The sequence below is a fragment of the Haliaeetus albicilla genome, chromosome 1 (assembly GCF_947461875.1).
Source record: "Haliaeetus albicilla chromosome 1, bHalAlb1.1, whole genome shotgun sequence".
Lineage (NCBI taxonomy): Eukaryota > Metazoa > Chordata > Aves > Accipitriformes > Accipitridae > Haliaeetus > Haliaeetus albicilla.
The window spans coordinates 78,521,905-78,536,360 of record NC_091483.1 but is presented as its reverse complement, the minus strand read 5'-3'; the positions used below and the strand labels follow the sequence as shown (position 1 = coordinate 78,536,360).

General features: G+C 45.5%; 1 long non-coding RNA gene across 1 annotated transcript; it reads left to right on the top strand.

The window, feature by feature from the left end:
• The first annotated feature begins 7,145 nt into the window (after positions 1-7,145).
• Positions 7,146-14,234, top strand: LOC138687682 (uncharacterized). The gene is made up of 3 exons (XR_011326792.1): positions 7,146-8,941; positions 11,842-11,960; positions 12,667-14,234. It is a non-coding gene; the product is annotated as an uncharacterized lncRNA (long non-coding RNA).
• The last annotated feature ends 222 nt before the right edge of the window (positions 14,235-14,456 follow it).

The window sequence follows — 14,456 nt, the reverse complement described above, 5'->3', positions numbered from 1 at the left end:
CGTGTTCATCTGCGTAGCAAACCCCAAAAGCGAGAGGAGCTGGGCTGTGGAGGTTGGAGATTCACTCTCTGCCACAGAGGCTTAAAAAATGCCTTTGGTTGATGCATTTCTGGAGCATCTGGAGAATTAACCAGGGTAAGCGAGCGGATGAGGTGTAGAAAGCAGCATCTCCATCCACCACGGGAGGTTTGCGCCTCTGCTTGAAGTTGCCTAACTGAAGTCTATGCTACCCACAATTTCAAAGCCTGATCCCGATTTCCAGTGCCTTTACTAACAGAGTTTGGCTTTGGGCTTGTAGCCAAGCACAGTTCAAGCCTGTGTCCCTGTAAGTTCAGATAGAGCAGGATAGAGGGCTGGTGCAAATCAGTGAAATATTAGTGAAATGTGTCCCTGCCTGCAGATTTCAATAGTGTGCGCACTCCTAAGCAGCCTATTGCACAAGTCTGTCTCAAGTCACATTGCCTGTGTTTTTTTAACTGGTAGCCAGCTCAAAGCCCAGGGATCTTTCCAAGTACCTTGGATATGTTTTGCTCCGTCTTTGGTCCTTTCCCTTTCTTCAGCAGCCCCTCCACCATCCAGTCATTAACTTCACCTGAATCACTTGATCAACCAAATTTGACAAAGGCAAGGTGGTTTCATAGATTGTTTGGTTTTTAATGGATTTGTGCAGATTGATGGGAGGGAGATGAGGGACCTGAATTATGTCCCTGGGGATGAGGCCACAGCCCCTTCACTTCTGGGCAGCACGTAGGGTACCACCGACCATGTCTTTTCGGGGCTGGGACAGTGTGGACGTGTTGTAGGGACAAAGCCTTTAGGAAAGCAGGCTTCATTAGGTCTGCCACCCCAATTTTTTAACCTGTACAGTTCAAATTCCATTGGTTCAGTGCATTTTAAAATATATCTATGGGGTTGTTTTGGGTTTTTTTATGTCCTCTTTTGAATAGTCCTTTGACAGTGCTGGAGGAGGATTCCAAAAGGTGCTTTTCTCAAATTGCTGATCTATAACCCTAGATGAGGCTCCCCTCTAAGACCAGGTTACCTAATATACTGGTACAGCTGGGTACGCTGACACATGACAGTATAAAGCAGCCTGTATTTAACAACCCCTATTTTGGGTGTTTGGAGCAACATCTGTAACCCCACTGGAGCTGGTACACGGGAGGGATGAGCCTGCACCAACGTGCCTGAACTTTTACTGTTGTGTCCAGCTTGCTCTCAGTAACTTACTTACCCAAAAATTTAGATCAAAAATGCCATAATTATTGGAAAAACACTGACCTGATTTTTTTGCCCTGTTCATTCACATATATAGGAGTGAAAATGCTTTCACGGCTGATGGCTCAATATAGACTGGTTTCCATGCACCCCACAGCTCTGAGAATCCCAATGGATATGTAATTGTCCGAGCCATTTTGGGTCACCAAACAGACAGGTTATTTCAGTCACTGCACATTAAACTTCTGGGAGCGTCTAAACTGAGGGTTTGCTGTCACATAAAACTGGTGTGGGATGGGCTTGGGAGCCAGCATTTGGTAGTATTTCATCAGAGCACTTGCAAGTCAGGGCACCAGAGCCATTTGGGACTTCAGGACAGCCAGGAACCAGAGTGGTGGGGAAAACAAGTCCTTTGCTAATGAAACAACTTTATTTTTATGTCCTCTTCAGAATGATGCCCATAAGACATCGTCTGGGGCCAGAAGTTCTCATCTACTGCATGGACAGTACAAGTCAGGAGGGCCTGTTAGTCAAGGACTATTTAAAAATACTTCAATGGCTCACAGGGAAGGACAAATGATCTTAATCTTGCCAGCTCTTAGTGGTTTTGGGTTTTTTTTTTTGTCCCAGGAGGCTTCAGTGCTCGTCCAAAGGTGCGAACTGGGCACCCTGGTGAGTGGTTTGGGCAAGTCACTTGCTCCTCAGAGGGACCGTGCTGGGTGGCAGCTGGGGACTTATTTTCTAGAGAGAGTCTTTTGCCTGTTAGACCCTTCCAAGTGACGTACCTGAGCTGAAATGCAGCATCACAGCCTCTCATTTTGGCTCCTTTCGAGTTAAAATAAGTGAGATAAGGCCTGGCTGCTGGTGCAATGAGTTTCACTATTACAAGTCTTGTCATAAATTGCCATCTGAAGGTACAAAATAGCTTTTTGTGCCAGAAACACAGGCTTCTTGTCACTGGGGGGAATTTCTCCTAGGTGCTTTTAAGCAGAGGTCTCCTAGCCTCCAAAGAAGCAAACCACCAAAGGTGGCATCTTGTACCCGCTGAAAACTAGTGGTTTGGAGAAAGACCTTTTATTGGCATGAGAAGCTGAGCTGTGAGAAACAGATTTTTGTTTGTTTGTTTGTGTGCCTTAGTTACAGAACCAAACATTTGTAAAAAATTTAGGTTTTGCTCCAGCCAAGCTTAAAATTTTTAGCTTTCTTTCAATAACCCAAGAAATCAAAAAACATTCTTGTGTCGAGCCAAATGTTCTTTTGGTTTAAAGCAAAACATTTTATTTTCAGGCCTTTGTACAAAAAGCAAAGAACCAAATAGCCGTGTGGAAGTGGCAGCTGCTGTATATCCAAAGGCCCATCTCTTTGGGTGTTTACCCACAGTGAAGGAAACTCAGATGCAATTTCCCCCCTCCAGTGGTGGAGGGTCCAGCTTCAAAACTCAGCCTCTAAGGCAATCAGTCCCACCACAAAGCTATATGATATTCAGCAGAGGATGTTCTTCAAATCTACTTCTTAGAGCTTTGTGTCATGAAACCCTAAAAATCCTTTCTGCCACAGAAGGAGAGGCCATGGCTTTCTCTCCCTAACCTGTAGATTAGGTTTCCCAGTATTCATGATTATGTATGAAAAGTTTAATAGTGTCAGTAAGAGAAAATGAAAAATCCCACTAGACGTCTGTAACAGGGTGACTCAGATGGCACATTGCAGCCTGTATCTAGACTGGGAGTATATTTTGCCCAGACCTCAGCAAACCATGACGCTTCCCACGTTTCCGCAGGTGGTTTTGTGTCTCCTACAGGTCACCTTCTCCTGGGGGACAGCTGAAGCTGGGTGCTGCCATCCCCAGCAGTAGGAGGTGGTGCGTGGTCCCTAGCTGGCCCGTGGGGCAGCACGCTGCTCCTGCCGAGCTGACCTCAATAGGACAACCCACTGGGCTTTGGTAACGCTTAATTGTGTAGCTCTGTCCTGTGGTCTGGTGGTTTGGGGCAGGAAGATGAGAGATGTCCAGATCGGCCCAGGAAGAGGAGGAAATTGAAGTGGGGTCCCTCATAGTCTAAGTGAATGTACTAACCATGAAGCTGCTCGGAAAAGGAAAGGGGTGTTGATGTGTGTAAAGGAGAAACAATCGTAACTGCATTTTTTGGATAAATTTACTCTCCACTGAAAAGAAATAGTCTGGCCTTCTCTGCTAAGAAGTCACAGTCTCCCATTCAAAACTTTGGGTTCTCTGTTCACAGAATGACCTTTAATTGTGTTAAAGTCTCTGCAAATCTCTGTTTTGAGGAGAGTGGTAGCTAGAATGGAATGGCTCCTTACGTAAAGCTGAGAGACATGAATAGTTCAAGGCAGCTGCAGGGATTAATGCTTTGCAGGGCGGCTCTTTGTCTTGGGCCATGGAAAGGACTGGTATTTGGCACTCTGTTTTGTTGCATATTTTATGGTCTGGAAGAGGTCTTAACATCTTTTATAATGCAGTCACTCCACAATGGCTCTCTTGAGCGGGGCTGAGAGCTCCTTGGTAGGCCTGAATGAAAACATGCGCTATTTTTCTTTTTGTATGGGTGTATGGGACAGGATGCTCTCCACCAAGGAATTCTTCCCAGGTAGAGGTAAAAGACTTGCTTCTAGGATCTGAGATTTCAAAGGTCATGAGATTTGAGGTGGAGTTGTGATTGTTGGCAAGATGACACATGTTTTTGGTTTGGTTTCTGCTTTCAAAATGGGAACATGCCGATGTAGTGAGCCATTGGCACAGGGCACTGGGGTCTGAGACCATGACCAATGCTCTGCGATGCCAGACGTGGGGATACAGACACTATCCTTAGTAGACATCAGCTCAACATACTCAGCAGTAGGATCTGTCTCTCGTAGTAAATGAGATGATCTTGAGCCCTGTAGGATGATTTGACCTCTGAGGCCAACTGCTAGTGTATGCACTAAGCCAGTGTGCTGATTGCTGCATTTTAGGCAAAGAGAAGACATCTTGGTTGTACATCCTGCCTGCAGAAACTTGCTACTGTACCAGTTATTATTTCAAATTTCCTTCATGCTGCTTCTTTCTTGCAGTTTATTTCTTCTTTCTAGCATCATATATTTGCTTTCCACTTGTTTATTACAATGCCATTTCTCTCTTCTGTCCCAACCTTTGCTTCTGAAAAGCTTGTAGCATGCCTAGCCACTGCTGTTGTTGAGTTGGAAGGACAAATCAGATGCACCCTCTTTCTAAGCTGTAGGAAATCTGTAGGGATGTGGTCCCGTTTTGAAATTTTGTGGAGGGGAAATGCACATTCTGTGAGATCATCCACTGTGATATCTGTTGGGAGGAACTAGAGATGCCATGAGCAGTGCTCAGCTCACCCCGTCTGACAGGAAAAGGAATTCCTGTGTAATAAAAATTAAGATAATTGCCTATGAAGAGATGTTTCATTGTGGAGGGTATTTTCATACACATTAGTGGACAGGAGGTCAAATTCAGAGAACATAAGATCAAGCCCTGGGAGAGGCAACTTTGTTTTTCTTTAAATTACCATTTTGGTTTGGTTTTTTTTGTTTGTTTTTTTCACAGATGCTGTTGGGTTCTGGGTTAAGTCCCCACTTACTTTTCTGGGGAAAGTTTAAAAGTCCTAAAATCCATGGGAGCTCTGAGCAAAGGGAATGTCACTGTTCTCTCCACCTCTTCCACGTATATTGAGGAAGAAAACAGCTTTTTTGTTCTGGCATCTCAAAGTTCAAAGCTGAGTAGCTCACCCTGCCCCATCTGAACCCCTCTCAGGAGAGCATCACCTGGGCAGGGCCAGACCTGCTCATCTCTGGATGTGAAGATATCAAGAAGATGGAGTTTAAAGGAGTTGCAGCTGGTTGTGGAGAAGTATCTGGTCCTCACCCTTTACCTGTTCTGATCCTGCCTGAACATACTTCAGGTCAAGGGATGGTGAAAGCAAAGTGTGATTTTGTTGTTAAAGAGAGGGAAAATTAAGAAAAAGGCAGGAGGAATGAGAACTATTATATGTGCAAGATTTTGGGGCTTTTGTGGCTGGGGCAAGGGCAGTTGGGTGGAGGATGAGGACGGAGCTGTGCAGAAGACGCTGTTTTGCTCTTAGTCTTCCACTTTTCTACAAATACATGTAAGCTTGGGACTATTGGGGTTAGATTCATAGAGAAGTTTGCTAGGAGAGGTAGTCGGGGATGGACTAAGGGGGAAAAGAAAGTATGAGAAGATGCCTTCAGAATATTCGGAATGAGGAGAGATGCTCTTGCTGGTGTTGGCCATGGACTTGGAAGACCTTGGCTCCGCCCTGGGGTCAGCTATAAAGCACCACGCAAAGATTTCAGCTCATACATTTACTTTGAGTGTACAGGCTAGGAGCATGTACACTCAGCTGTCAGCTCAAACAGTAAGCCCATCACTGTGTTCATTTGTGAGTGCCTGTACATCTCCATAGACTTCCAGTGTGATGCTGGCCACATCATTTCTTCACAGTGGTTCAGGGAAGCTAGAAGTCTGTATGAGACAAGAGAACCCTTTGACTGAATACCTTGAGAATTAGGGAGCCTGTTCTATCAGTTTGAGGTACTGCATGAAATGTATTAGGTCTCCATCTGGTAGATAATTCCTGTCTTTCCACCAAAGGGATCTAAGAAGGAGATAAGCAGTGCGCCTTGTGACCAAAAAATGTTACCTTCTCATCTACTTTGGGTCTGCTAAAGGCCAGCACTGGCATATTAAGAGCAAAGATTTGCAAGTAACTGTTTCTGTCTGCAAGAGAAGGGCAGTGATTGTGCGCTCAAAGAACACCTCATGGCTGGGATCCGCACAGGATTAGCAGAAGCCCAGAGCTGAGCTTCCAGGCAACATATTGCCGACAAACGTGATTCCCAAACACTAGGACTCATTCGGATTTTGATCTCTGCTTGTTTTATGTAGTAGTCCAAGGGGCCCTCAAAAGAATCTATTTCACCACTCTGTCCTTCCAGAGAGACCTCACATCAGTGTGATATGGAGGGGCCTTGGACCGAAGTGCTGTCTGAGCAGCAGTGATTGCCTATCTGCTCATCTCCTTCAGCTGCACTGTCCAGACAATGTTTTTTTCTCTTTGTCTCCTATTTACTCTTATCTCCTCCTGTTTGTCCTTGATTTTATCTGCAGAGAATGTGCCTATGTGTTGTCTACAACCGATTTTTGAAAGAGTGCCTTTTGGCCAGCTGGTGCTATTGGCATTTTGGTGCAGACTGGTGAGAAGAAAGGAGAAAGAATTGGATTCAGGACTCCAAAAAATGAAACCACCTCATTTTTCATCCCCTTTGATTAACTCGCTGGTTTATTTGCCTGTAACAATGACAAATGACGCCACCAGCTGATGCTATCACATTTGGCAGAGTCAGCCTAGTTTCGAACTCGGCAATTAAAACTCTACATGGGACAGTTTTATGGTAATGTTTCACAAACTCTTGGGGGAAAAATGTCTTTGACAGATACAAGCTAAATAGGAATCTGAAAGATTCTTAACAGCAAGAACAAATAGCTCTTTTATGTGCCTTCTATTTATTCTGAACTACTAATATCCACTAAAGCTACTCACTATCATGATTGTAGGATGTCTGTGTTATATTCTCATTGTTTTTTTGTCTGTTTTACTGTCACTCTAATCCTGCTCTTATTTACACCAGTGTAAATTGGGAGCACTTCCATGGATATTAACTGCGCTGGCTTTACAGTAGTACAGGCTCCAGAGAGGCTTAAAATGCCTCGTCCAAGCAGCTGAGGGCAGGTGGTTGCTTGTTGAAGGAGAAATCTCACCTTTCACTTAAAATCTGCTTCTCTCCTTCATGGCTTTTAGGAGAGGCTCTCTGAATGCAGAAGGGTCAAAACAAGAAAGCAAATTAAAACTCCAAATGTATTCTTCTCCTCTTGTTATTATTACTTGGGAGGTGGCTGGGAAAGTGTCTCGTAGTTGTTGAGTTTTCAGGTCAGATACTACTGAATGTCAGGGCTTTGCAAGGAAGTGACCCCGTGCCACATTTGTTGCATCCATTAATGCTAGCAATGGTTTTGTGCACAGAGATGCTCTGCATGTGGGATGGACCCAAACCCATTCCTTTCCTGAATCACACATCTGACGTGTTTTACAGTCAGTGGAGAGGAACAGACATCTCCAACTCCCCCGAACTACTTGAAATGCTGCATTAGGGTGCCATGAGTTCCACTTAGTGTCCTAAAGCCCAGTTTAATCCCCATCATGGCTACAGCAAGTGTGGTCAAACTTTGACCCCGCAAGCTCCGTACCCAAATCCTCATGTCACTGCAAGCCATGGCACATAACCTATGCCTGGGAACATGGGAGAGGAGGAAATCTCCAGGTCTGGTTCACAGGAGGGTAGAGGGTTCCCATAAGGCACACAGGACAGGAGCAAGAAGACCATTAGGACATTTTCTTGCCTTCCCAGGCACAAGGGAATGTGAGGTTGTTGTGTTCAGGTCCACTTTGCTGGGAAACAGCTCTAATAAAAGCAAAGATGTGATCACCCGTGCTTGCCGGTGTGCGCACGAGCAGGAGGAGGATGAGTCAGTAACAACACACCTGGCCCTCCAGAGGAGACATAGGTAGACCTAAAGGGCCCTGCCTTTGCCGTGAAGTCTAAACTCATGGATTACAGGCAAAGCCAACAAAGTGAGTGGCCATGTTGTAAGTCCGACCCGTACAATACAATGCACTTGTCCACCCCTTCCCTCCTGCAGCGTTGTTAGTAATTCATAAAGCCCATCTGCTAATGCTCCTTGTCTCTCTCCGCTGCCCATGGCTTTTGTTTAAATGTTAATACTGCGTGTGCTACCTTTTATCGGGAGATGAAGATGGATTGCTGTGTCAGGCTGGATTTAAATTCATTTTGCTGTTAAAAATTTGTTATTATATTGAAAGGTTGTATGAAGTCCAAGACTTCTCTGGGCTACTGTGGTTAATTAGCTGCTACAGATATTGTGCATTCAATCAAATCGTTCTCACTGCATTAAATTAAGTTATTAAACATTTGAAATAGTTGAGATATTAGCAATGCTTGATCGCTGGAAGGTCACACACTTCGTTACTCATCTAGGCCAAGTGCTGTGTGTCGGGCAATTTAAGTGCAAATGGATTTGCAGGTTGAAGAGCCCTCTGAGAAGGCGTTTGCTAATGGTTGGCAGATTTGCACAGACACTGAGAATGTAGTTAGAGGCTGAGGCTGGCACCTTCATGAAAGCAATGAGTTCCTCATGCAGCAGATCAAGTGAGAGCTATCCCTGCTTACAGGCTCCAGCAAGCAAACAGTGTTCATGAGGGACCTACTGAAAAGGTCCTGTCCAGCCGTTTGAAGGATGGGAGAGGATTGCTCCAAATAAATTCAGATGGGAGCGAAGAGATAGCTTTGGATGATGATATGAAATTGGAATTGGGTAGGGTACTCCTACAGATAAAAGGAAATAGATGTCTTTGTGCTGCTACTCTGGAAAATGTTGGCTTTTGTCCTTGTTCTTCTTTTCCAAGGGCCTTGTCTTTCACACTGTCCTTCATGCCAGGAGGTCTAGGTGGGTCCTGTGTCCAGTCCTGGCCATTGCCACGTGCTGGATGTACAACTCATGCTGAGCTCCTCATAGCCAGATCTACACCATGCTGCGATGGGCTGGGACACCTACATACCAGAAACAACCAGGGGAAGACTCTCTACCTGCACAGGTCAGCTGGACCTGGTGGGTAGCTTGTGGGGTGGAAACAACACTGTGCTGGTGGTGATGGTGCTATATTCCCCAGTTGCAACCTCTCCTCATTCTCTTAACCTGCTTTTGTCCTGCTATACCGCTAAATGCACTGCTGATCCATGGCAAGGAGCTGCATACACTCTTCCAAACAACTCCAGTTCCTCTCCCACATATGCCGGCAGCCCAGTTTGTCTCTCCTGTGTTTGGGTCTCTGCTCCCCTCTGTGCATCAACCATCCTTGCTGGCAGGCAGCTCCTTGCTGGGAGGGAAGAACAGCTTTGGAGATGCTAATGGCCATTTCACATGCGATCAAAACCTTGTGACCGTAGACAGTGAAGACATCTCTTGAAGGTGCATCTGGTGGCAGAGAGAGGCAGAAGAAAGCCCCCGAGCTGTGGGCTGGGCTCTGCCCAGTTTGTTTGAAGGCGATATGCGACGTGTCTGAGGCAACCAGTGAGGCAGCTAGCACAGATGCCATCATTTTAGAGATGGGGAAACTGAGGCAGAAGGTTACTCAAGGTCACAGACAACAGAAATCTTCTCTTTTCAGGAAACAAACCGAAAGCTTTTCCAGCACTCAAAGGCCACTTCAGTGCTTTATTGGGGATATTAAAGACAGCCCTCAGCCTCTCTCAGCAGGGATGGTGCTGCAGCATGGGGGCCATATTTCAAAGCAATGCAACAGATCCTCCCTCCTTAGCAGCTCTCACCTGCCGCCTCCATGTCCCTAGGCAAGAGAGGCAGCAGTGAATATTCAATTCTCCAAGAAAACTGCACTGAGCTGTATTGTACCCCTGATTCTTATTCCAGGTGCTCCCCAGAAATCGATATTTCTATCTGCTTCTCTGCAGGAATGTGGTGTGCTTGTCTTTATTGATCTTTCTTTTGGGAAAATACAGAGGAGAAGAGGTTATTGTTTCTCTCTCTGCTGGACATGTGCTATCTCCCAGACACGCAGCCTGCAGCTGGTTTTCTTTGTCAAATGATTTTGGCTGAGCTGCCGTGATAATTACACAGCTGGGCGGTGGGAAATCCCGCCCAGTAGCTGACGCCTGCCTAATCACCACTGGTGGTGTTCGGAGACTCGAGGACCTGCTGTAATAACACCGGCACTTAATTAGTCTTTTCCTGAGTAACGGCTTTGGAAAGCAAAGGAATCGCAGCTTCCTAGATCCTCTTAACTATGTGAGCACACGGTGGGTGAAAACAGCCCTGATGAAGGACCACAAAAGGAGCCTATGTAGCTGGATGTCAAACCTTGGCCCTGCCTCAGTTTCCCCTTCTTGGGTTTCTCACTATCTGGTGTCAAGACAATCCAAATAACACCCACTCTTGGGGCATGGTTTATTATAAGGACATTACAGTTCAAATGTCAGAATAAATCAATATAAATATTTCCTCTTTCCCAGAGCTGTCTGGCATTTCACCCACCTCTCCATTCGTGAGGTTTTCATCACGAGGGTCCCCACATTGCCTTCCAGGCTAACTGCTCCACTTAAGGGCCTCTAAAACCAGCCTGTGCTGGTATTTTAGCTTGTTCCTAGGTTTGTATTAATGACAGAATGTCTCTTCTGTATTTGGAGGATTCAGATGCATGACTTAACAGTGAGCTGAATTGCAGTAATTTACTGTGCCTGTACTTTCACCCTGTTGCAACTGTGAAACCTTTTACAGAGATTTAAACTAATTTATTCCCCTTGCCTTGCACTTAGGGGATAGCACTGTTAACCATGACTCAGCTGACAGGCTGTGTCAAGGCTTAAATAAACTTTGCTGAAAATCAGATTAAAAATAGTGTAAGGGCCGTTATTATCCAAATGCAGAAAAAAAAAAAAAAGAAAAGCAAAACCTCATCTGCTCCTCTTCTTCACCAACCACCCAGCCCTCTTAATCCGTCATTACCCCCTTCTCTTCATCTGCCCTGTGAGAACCTACCAGCCCCTCAGACCCTCCTTCTTATCGCTGGCCTGTCCCCAACTCCTGAGAGATACCTTGGTCCTCATAACCAGCACCTTACCTGCCTCCACCTCACCCACCCATTCCCTATTCCTTCCCTTCTCCAGCCCAGCCCAAATCCATCTCTTCCTGTCATCAGTTCTTGTCTTGGCTGATCCCTCCAAACACCCTGCTCAAAGTCCTCTAAGTTGGCATTTTTGCTGCGTGGCAATCCCATTTTTGCCTAAATTTGAGACTCATCACCTCCCCTTTCCCTCCTGGCATACTGTCCCACATGCCACTGACACGTGTGGTTGCCCTCCCCCTTGTTGGCCTTCCTTCTCCCAGCCTTCCTCACAGAAGTCATAGCTCTGGCAGGGTCACCAAATACCTAGTTCAGTGCCCCAACCAAAGAAAACATCTAAACAGACCTTGAAAGCAAGAAAAGAGGATATTTCCAGGAAAAACGCCGCCATAAGATGGCTCTACTTTGTTATAAAGACTCCAAGATCTCTTAGTTTTAACTGGGCAAAGAATGGCTCTTTCAATGGCCATTTAATGCGAGATTGGTTGGAAGAGTGAAATTCAAAACCCGGTCCAAATTCACATTCACAGAACTTCAGGAAGTTGAGATTTGTTATTGTAGTTTGGATCTGTCTCGTAAAAGTGCAGTCTTAAACTCTGGCACTCAGACTCCAGTCCAGACTTCCCTCACTTCTGTGCAGTTTCTGGTTTCAGCAGTGGGTCAGATCAAAGTTATCCTGGAGACGGTACAAACACTTTCTCAGTTCTGACGGGGGTTCGCTCTTCAGCTCCATCTCTGAGTTCAGCACTTGGGCTAGAAAAGTATTACAGTTCTTCATTTTCTTTTTAGTCGCTAGCATTGTGTTTGTGTCAGAAGTCCACGAGATCTAATTTTTCCTGTCCATTTTTCATGTCCACTTTTCCTGTGCCAGACCTTGAATATCAATGCAGACTGTATCAGCCACATACTTTGTGGAGCTTATGGTGGACCCAGGGGCCAGCAGCTCTACAGAACCTGGGCGTAAACGACGTTTGGCACTTTGGAGGACAGGTATCAGCACTTCCATCTCCAAGAACCATGGGTCCAAATGTGGCCCAAGTACAAGAACTGCTGAATCTAGACTCCAGATACTTATTTTCCTTTGCTACATTTCTTAATTTCCACAGACATCATTGGTATTTCAAAGGAAAAGCTCAAGCCATTCCCACCCCAGAGTTGTTTGTCCCTGGGAGGGTCAGCATGGCTGCTCCACAACTGTAAAGCTTGGCCATGTGGTGGTCAAAACCAGACCATGGTCACAGCCCCGAGTCCCATGGGTGAGAAAAGTGAGCTGGGGAGAGGAGATAAAAAAGTGAGGATGTGATAGTCCCTCCAAGGGATCTGCTTACAGAGCTGGATGAAATTGCTCATTTAAAACATTCTTTTTGCCGAAAATGCCTTTAAAAAAAAAAAAAATCGAAAAATTCTATGGGAAATGTCCAATTTCAACAACAATTTTAGGGTTTCATTGAGAAAGAAAAAGCTTGAAAAATGTGCAGTTTTTTGGCAAAAGTAAGCTAAGGAGTTTGGCAAAACCCCAAAACAAAACCAAAACCCAGAAACCCCAAATTATTTTGGTTTGTGGCCAAAAAGTTTCCAGTTTTTGATTGCCAGAAACCAAACATTTTTTCAGTTTTTGCTTTTTGAATGAAAACCTCCGAACTGCTGCAGAAAAATGTTAAGATAAGCTTTTGTTTTCACCAATTGTCTTTCACAGGAACAGAAACAATTTCTGCCTTTACCTTTTTCCTCCGTGGATGGATGCGTGTGTGACCATGGGACTCTGATGGCCTGTTTGCAAGATCCCTTTGCGTGTCAACCTGAGCTGCAGCATTTTCTCTTCCTGGCTTAGCACCTCCAGCCCTGGCTGCCTGCCCATTGCTGGCTGTTGTGGGCAGGTTTGAGCATCCTCTGCAAAATACTTCGGACCTTCAGCTTCCAGAGATCTCAGTAGCATCTGAAGATGGCAAACACATTGTGGGAGTAGCTGGGCATCACGCAGAATCTGGCCCTCAATAAACTACCTTCATCTTGGCGGTGAAGTCTGGATTATGCAACACGTCTTGGCTTCTTAATTGTAATTTTCCAGCCTTCCTTCCCACCCACTGTGCCTGGGATTACACCTGCCTTAATGTGCATGTTCTGCATTGCTGTGTTCCAGCTTGGATACACTCCCTTAAAAACAATTACTTCATGTGGCGGGTCTAGTTTACCTCCCTTCGCAGCTCTCGAGCTGCCTCTGACCCCGCAGATGCTAAGTGTTAGCAGTTGTGCTCTAGTTGCTGTAATTCTCATCACCTCAGTGTAGACAAGACCTGTTTGCACCTTGAAAGCTTTAAAATCTTTTAGGCGAGTCAGCTATGGAGGGTTTGATGGTGGTGCTGGTTGGTTTTTTTTCTTCCCAACAATGCTGAGTGCCAGTATCTGCCGATTACTTCACTGGAGCTATGCGAGATGGGCACCCGTGGAAGTTCAGCCAACTTTTTGCCCTTTACCACCCCACTGAAGTCATCGCCAAATATAAACCCAGGCCTTTGTGGATTTTCTTCTCGGTTTCAGATGTGAAGGTGACCAGCTGTTGATTGAGTGTTGCGGAGATCTTTGGAGAACAGTATGCATTCGGCTTGGAGATGAAGGGCTAAATTCAGGCCATTTGTGTTCTTGGCATGATGCTCGTCCTCATCGGCTCTGTGTTTGCTTTAGAAGTCTGACTAGCTGGCATGCCCCGGCCACTGGCTAATGTGGATTAATTCTGACTCTCTTCAGGCTTCAAGGAAACAGATTGTGGAGGGGTTTTCATCACAAGGGGAATTAAAGAAGCTAGCAAAGTATCTTAACCCAAACCACGTCACCCATTGCTTTCAATCAGGAAGGAGGACAGATGAGATTAACCTCAAAAACCCCTCGGCTTCCTTGCGGAGACTGTAAAACCACAGTGCCAAGTGAGAGAGGAATGCAGGAAGAGGATCATTTTTATGTGGACATGTAAGGAACTGGACTTAGACCACCAAGCCCATTCCACATTGGCCACCAAACAGTCATCAGAGGGTGTTGACTTTTGACCACTACTGTTTTTGTTAACAGGGAAAATAAAACCATATGTTGCCTAAGTAGATGTACAAAACTTTTCTCCAAATCCCTACAGACAAACTGTCAGCAGCAAAAGTATTTACTTTGGTAATGCAGCTGGGCTTAATCCCAGCCCCATTGTGTTTGTGCATGCCTTTTCACCACTGAGCTCAATAACATGCTGTTTGTGAAGAGGGTGAATGAATGCATGCAGTATGATTTCGGTTATTAGGCCTATCGGTTACAGCCCGAGACAAAAGGCTGGAGTCAACAATGGTAGCACTACATAGGCACTGCTCATGCTTCGAGTTAGGCTAAATGGAAATCTTAGTCATCAGTCACGTCAACTAGCCATCAGCTTGAGGTAGGCCAGCGGGACTTGGCCCGGTGGCGCGGATCCTCAGCTGGCTTAAATCAGCGTAAATCCAGTGTAGTCCA